Below are 7,310 nucleotides of genomic sequence, written 5' to 3'. Positions count from 1 at the left end.
CATGATTAGGATAGATATGTTAGTTGAGCAAATTGAATGCAACAATTAGTTTACATGAACCTCCCCCAGGCTCCTTCTGAGCCACAAATCCCCCCCAAGAGGCCGCATTGTCGAGTCACCTCCAGGAAAGGATGTACGGACGACATGGTCATAATCACAGTGCCCTACGCCGCCTCGCCTTTGTCAGCCGCCACGTACCAACATTAAATTTTAAGTGTGAATGTGATTATCGCGTAGCATCCATTTTTAATGGGCTTTGCCTCTATGTGTTTTAGCATGCGGCGAGGCCCTGGCAAACGGCTGACTCAGGCTCCCCCTTTTTTTCCTGCTGATGGCGCATAATATTTCGCATACACGCGCTATAGCTGCTTATTCCTCGTCCCGCCTCATCTCGACGCTCCTCCGCCTCCGTCCTCCATCCCTTTATCATTCCCGGGTGGTGGAGAAGGGCCAAGGGGATGGAAGGCTGAGAAGGCGTCCTCTGAGGTCTCGCTAGCCGGCCGGTTAGCGGGAAAGCATGTCCCTCATGTCCTCTTTAGAGAAGGAAGCGTATGAAAATAAGTCCAGGATGTGGACGACTTATTAATGACTTTGAGATTACACCCAGGTCAGCAACCGTGGAAACGCTACATGCATGACAGCAATTCCACTCGCTTTACTTTTTCTACTGTTGACTTTATGAAGACGAAGGCCCTTAATTGTGCAAAACACTATGTCTGTTTGTGTTAATTTTTTTTTTTACTTACAATTAAAACAAATATATAATTTCAACATATTTCATATAGATGTCTGTCCTACCTAATATAAAACAGTAGAGAGCAGGGGTCTCAAACACGCGACCCGCGGGCCAAATGTGGCCCGCAGGACACTAGTTTGATGCCCCCGCCTTCATTTGAAAGTTTAATGTTAGTGCGGCCCGCGCAAGTTTGATATGGATGCTGTATGGTATCATGTACCCAGAAAAAATTATTACGTTTGATTAATGTTCATGTTAAAGGTTAAATAACTGTTAATAGTTGTCCTCCCTATCCGTGTGGAAGTGGTAAGTTTTTGGCTATTTAAGTTTAAAGGAAATAACTTGAAGGCTACCATTTAGGTCGCTAGCTCTCTAGTTTGCGAGTTAGCATGTGTCTCAATACCCTGCAGTTGCGCAATATGTTGTAAATAAAAAGAGTATAAATGTGACTATAGTCGTGTTTTGTCATGTCTACAGGGCTCTAATAATGCTTTGTTCATTTTAAATCTGAAAAAAATAATTTGTCTACCCACCAACTATATGTGGTTTCTTAAGTTTTTATTATTTGCCGTTTTATTATTATTATTATGATATTTATTACTGATTGATTGATTTTCTTTATTCTTGATTTGTTTATTTATTTTTCATCTTATTTTGTGTAGAAAAATAAAAAGTAAGATATTTGAGAACAGTGGAATGTTTTATCAGGGCTTTTCTTGTAGAAAATCGAAACCAAAGCAAAGTTTATTCATTTTTCTGTTTTTAATAATTACTTTGACCACAACAGAGTAGACGTGAAGTAATTGTGTTTTATGTGACTGTCAACATTTTAACTGTACTTTATTAAAAGGCACATTTCCACTCAGTATGCTCATTGTCTTTAAGCTATTTAGTGCTCATTTGTCAATAGATACAGGCATCATGTCTGAATTGTTATATTAAGTTATATTAACAGTTATAATAAATACTAAGAGTTGGAGCAAATATTATTTGGTCACCTACTTAGCTGATCATAGCTTCCCGGTGGGACAAAAACAAGCTCCCAATATTGCTTGTGTTTGAAAGACAAAAAAAAGTGAAGTCCGTGGACCAGAGACCAGGCAGAATTTACTCTCAATCTCTCATATTTTAGTCTCAAAATGCAGTCATTCAGTCGCCGCCTGGAGCCCTGCTAAGGTGATAAAAATAATAATATAAGAATAATAAATAATTTTAGCGCTGAGCCTCAGCGCATCATAATTTGCTTATTATAACGTCTTTCTTGACATTTTCGACTCAAAACCCATTGAGGTTTGCTGCAGCTACAGCAATGCCATCCATACTTGTGACAAAGAGTGATGGGAATTGAATGGAGTTAGGTTCCCTCGGCTGGCAAAATTAGCGCATCAATACATCTGCATCCTCTCTATTCGTTTCTTCAGAGTAGGTGTTTTCAGGTTAATAACACTCCGTAAGAATTTTAGCTCTGAGCCTCAGCTGCGGTGGTGAAGCTACATGATTGACGGCAATTCTACCAATTGGATGACATTACAACAGCTTTATACTTTTTCTACACCAATCTATCCTATCATGATGGTCTCCATCACCTCATTCATGACTTTTTGAAAGATGGAAGGCTGATGTGGGAAAGATGCAAAGAGTGTCCATCGCATCGCTTCACTGTGAAAGTGTAGAAAAACATGCTACCTTCACTCCCTCATAGACTTAATAATGCCTGCAGGAAAAGAAATAAGGAAATGAAGCAAGAGTTCACGTGAAATCACAGAGGGAAAGATAAGGCTTGGAAATTAAACAGATATATAGCCAGTCCGGTATGGAAATCAATAACATATTATTAACTGTGGGGCCACACGGAGTGATAGGTGAGTCCTAAATGCATATATATATTCATAATAACAATACTGAGAGATATTATAAATAAAAAGGAAAACGGGGGAGTAAATACCAAGCGGGGTTTTATTAGCTGCCAGTCTCCCACCCCCACCATTATGTGTGCCGTGACTCGGTCTGTCCAACGCGGTAACTGTCCGACACACGATCAAATTAGAGAGACTGACAGGCAATAAGAAATTGGTGGAGTTAAATGTTATTTCCGCAGCCGCCGCTCTTTTGAATATCATCGCCGGGGTGTCACAAGGGGAGGACAGGAGGGCTGGGTGGGGTGGGGTGGCATTGGCAGAGATGAGGTAACTTTTATTAAAGCCGAGCCCATCTTTAGCTAACCCCTTTTTTTCCACTCCCGTCACTAGACAGCGACACAGACACATGCCAAAGACGAACAAACTAAAAGTAAACTACTTTTAGTTTGTAACTAAACTAAAGTACAGGTATATTGTCTCTGAATCATAACCAACAATATTGTTTGGCTTTTGTAACAAACATCTGTGAGTCAGGTCCTTCGTCCAATAAAAGATCAAATTTGAAAAAAAAATTGCCTTGTAAAATACTTTTTCGTGTAGGACATCCGTACTGCAGGTATTTTTTAATTGTCATTTATACAGTGCTACCTTGGCATTCGAGTGACCCAACTAAGACGTGTCTGAAAAGACCTAAACATTTTTTTTTTTATTTTATCTTGGAGCACACATTTAGTCTAAATTGCACACTCAATGTACTTTAATTAATAATAATTAATAATTAATAATTAATAATTAATATGCAAAAGATGCAGATCGCTGCAGTGCGTCATAGAGTGCCAATACAGCCAAAGGAAAGAAAGGGAAAATAATTGCAATTTCACACTGCGCTTGTTTCCATTGATTTACAGTATGCAGCAGGTGTAATGGTACAGCTGCTACCTTTCAAGGCAGAGGGTTTGGGTTTGATCCCAGTTTTTTTAAATTATGTTATGTTTAACATGTTTATGTTATGTTTATTTTGTTATGTTATGTTTATTCACGGCAGACAAATGGTTAGCGCAAAGGCCACACAGCTAGGAGACCCGAGTTCGATTCCACCCTCGGTCATCTCCGTGTGGAGTTTGCATGTTCTCCCTGTGCATGCATGGGTTTTCTCCGGTTTCCTCCCACATTCCAAAAACATGCTAGGTTAATTGGCGACTGCAAATTGTCCATAGGTATGAATGTGAGTGTGAATGGTTGTTTGTCTATATGTGCCCTGTGATTGGCTGGCGACCAGTCCAGAGTGTACCTCGCATCTTGCCCGAAGACAGCTGGCATAGGCTTCAGCATACCCATGAGGATAAGCGGCATAGAATATGGATGGATGGATGTATTTAGATGTATTTTCTTCTCACCTCATATTTGCTCCCAAATGCTGATATTACAGGATGTGGGAAAACATAAAGGTAATATTTGATGATGTTATTGAGTGCTAATGTGTATACAGTATTAGTGGTAAACAACCTCTCTGAAAAATAAAGTCCACCAAGCTGGATGATGGCTCTGTATTCATAGTTTTACACAATACATAATAAGAAATCAGATCGCATACGTATGTTGACTCACTTGACTTCAGCCACGGTCATCACATTGACAGCCCGTAAATAGCAGTTACTGTGCTTCAATCAAACTACACTGTGGGTCGAAGGTCAAACACGAGGCCAAAAAAATGCATCCACTTCCATAAACGCATTATCAATGTTAACTTTGACAGCCCTAATAAAACAACATCTTTAAATGTCTGCATCATGGATCAAGGAATAGTCTTCCTTTCCTTTCTTTCCCGCCAAGTCCCTCCCTTTTCACCAGCATGAAGTTCAGCATCAGACCACACATGCAGTCACGCTAGGCCGGTACAGCGTCCATTCCACACAGTGATGCATTCAGACGGCGCCTGGCTGCAGCACACAGTTACTTTTCAAATGAATGGCCCTCTTCCCCCTACCGCCATGACTGCTATACTTCCCAGCAGGTCCATCTCTCATCGCAGCCTTTCTGTATTTCTGGCTGGCTCTTTGAAGCGAGCGTGGAGGCCCGGTACCATTGTAAGGCATGCCTTCTTCCTTCTTCCCCAAGTTTTGTCAGCCCCATTGAGTACTCCTGCCTTTTTCCCAGAGTACATCTCTTTTGTAGCCTCCAGAAAGGCCTTCATCTTGCACTTGCTTTTGTCAGTCCCCCTCGCTGTCGTTCTCCCATCAGAAAAAAAAAAAAAGCAGGAAGTGAACGCAGATGTCGGAACCACCTGAGCTCATTGCTCATTCTTTTTTTCCCCCCCACTTGTTTCTCTGCGTCTCGTTCTTGCTCACTCACGTTTATTCCTCGAGACCCCTGCGGCTGAGGCAGTTGCTGCATCACACGAGAAACGTATTGACACACTAAACATCACAGTGGAGGCTGTCCATCACAATAGCAGCATGCCTGTTTGCTTTCTATGATATGCAGGTAAAGATACTACGCAAGGACGACAAATATAGACTCACTAAACTGAGTGCATTCCGGTAAGGAAAAAACTATATGTGAATCCTGTCATGTTAGCTGCGGTGGTTTCACAGAGCACCATCATCTGCCTGGAAAGCACCCAAAGGTCTTGGCATGATTCTGTGAAGGATACAAGACAGTGATGAGGGGCAAGCAGGTCAGACAGGCTGCCTGCTGCAAACACTTGGATCGCCGTCTGGCTTCTGTCACGCTGCCCGTTGGCGAGGCATGGCATGGCAGGAAAAGAGGCCTGACACAGGGCACGAGCGGTTGGCGAGTTGGCAAAGAGAAAGGAAAGGAAAGGACGGCGTTCTTTCACATGCCATGGTGACATCACATGTCAGTCCATCGGTCTTGGCATGAGCACCAAGGCTCTGATTTTGTTATATGTCATCCCTCCCAGTTCCCTGACCTGGAATTAGCAACGTGTTGCCATGCCCAAGCTTAACCTTCAATGTTTTACTCTTCAGAGGCTTCAATGTATGATTCCTCTAAGCCGGGGGCGGACAAACATTTTGAACATTTGACTTTTAATATTTAATCATCTAAATTGGCTCGGTAGCCAGACTGTAGACGTGGTACATACACATTATTTTACACTTCAAACACTTAATTCTAACAATCACAAGAAGAGTGGAGGTTTGCCCTGGAAAGGAATGGATATTAGCCGCAGCAAAACGGAGTATATGTGTGTGAATGAAAGGGACCCAAGTGAAAGAGTGAGGTTACAGGGAGAAGAGATACAGAAGGTGGAGAATTTTCCGTACCTGGGGTCAACAGTTCAGAACAACAAAGGTGAAGCAGCGTGTGCAGGAAGGATGAAACGGTTGGAGATAAGTGTCAGGCATGATGTGTGATAGAAGAGTTTCAGCTACAGACAGTGCCACTGAGAAAAAGACAGGAATTAGAACTGGAGGTAGCAGAGATGAGGATGCTGAGGTTCTCATTGGGAGTGACCAGGATGGATAGGATCAGGAAGGAGTACATCAGCGGGATATAACATGTTAGAGGCCTTGGAGATAAAGTCAAAGAGGCCAGACTGAGATGGTTGAGACATGTCCAGAGGAGAGATAGTGAATATATTGGTAGAAGGATGCTGCGGTTAGAGTTGCCAGGTAGGAGGCGTAGAGGAAGACCAAAGAGGAGGTTTATGGATGTATTAATAAAGATAAGGACAAACTACTCAGGTGTTGCTTGTTTATTCAACCATCTGGGATCACATACACCCAACACCATAATATTATTACTCTCTACAAAATCTATTTTATATTTATATTTTGGATATCTGGCATGAATTAATTTTACATGATTTCCTATGCGAGAAATTACTTTGGTTGTCATCTGACTTTTTGGAGCAAATTAATAACAAAAAGGTACCACGGTATGTAAAAATTTCATCCAGCAAAAGGACCTACGCTTTAAACTCCAATGTCAATGGCAGCTTTACCGATGCCGCTTCTCCCTGTAGGTATTTTTTATTCTAAAGACTACAACAACACAAAAATCACCTACAAATAACGGTTATTCCTCAACTAATCCAGTACCGCAGACATAACAAAACATGAAAGAAGATGTGCCGTGCTATTAGAACCCTATGTGTATAAGGAAGAGTGTGTTGTTGTGTGTCACAAAGGGAGTGAGTGAGAGTGCTATAAAAAAAAAAGAAAGAAAAAAAAAGAAAATGAGAGTGTTTGTGTGTGCTTGTGTACTAGGGGAGATGGATCACCGGCAGCATGTATCTCGTCCACGCACGGCCATGCCTACAGCAGCAGTACGTCAGCAGACTCCATTTACATTAGGGAGATTTAAGCTGTCTCAGGCAATGGTGACAAGTCAAGGTGTTTCACTTTAATTACACTGGGCAAGGTCACCCCCTCACGCTGGAGGAAAGGGGAGGAGGCTGCGATGATGGTGCGAGGAGGCTGTATTTACATTCTCATTTCCAACCCCCCACCCCTCCACACCACCCCTCCTGTGCTTTACTACATCGGCACCGCTGTGTACATATATAAAACAAATACTGAGGGCAAATGGATACAGTATGTCGGTGCTGTACAGTAAATACACAATACGAATAGAGCGTACACAAACACATTCCTGGGCAAAGCCCGTTTGTTGCAAGTAATCCCTAGTGACAAAATAAATGCCAGCGTCTGAGGTTATACAGCCTTAATGGACCATTCGCCATTGCGGTG

Source organism: Doryrhamphus excisus, linkage group LG5 (assembly GCF_037039965.1).
Source record: "Doryrhamphus excisus strain RoL-2023G ecotype Guam linkage group LG5, RoL_Dexc_Guam_v1.1, whole genome shotgun sequence".
Classification (NCBI taxonomy): domain Eukaryota; kingdom Metazoa; phylum Chordata; class Actinopteri; order Syngnathiformes; family Syngnathidae; genus Doryrhamphus; species Doryrhamphus excisus.
The sequence above is the reverse complement of the archived record's forward strand: the minus strand, read 5'-3'. Positions refer to the sequence as shown.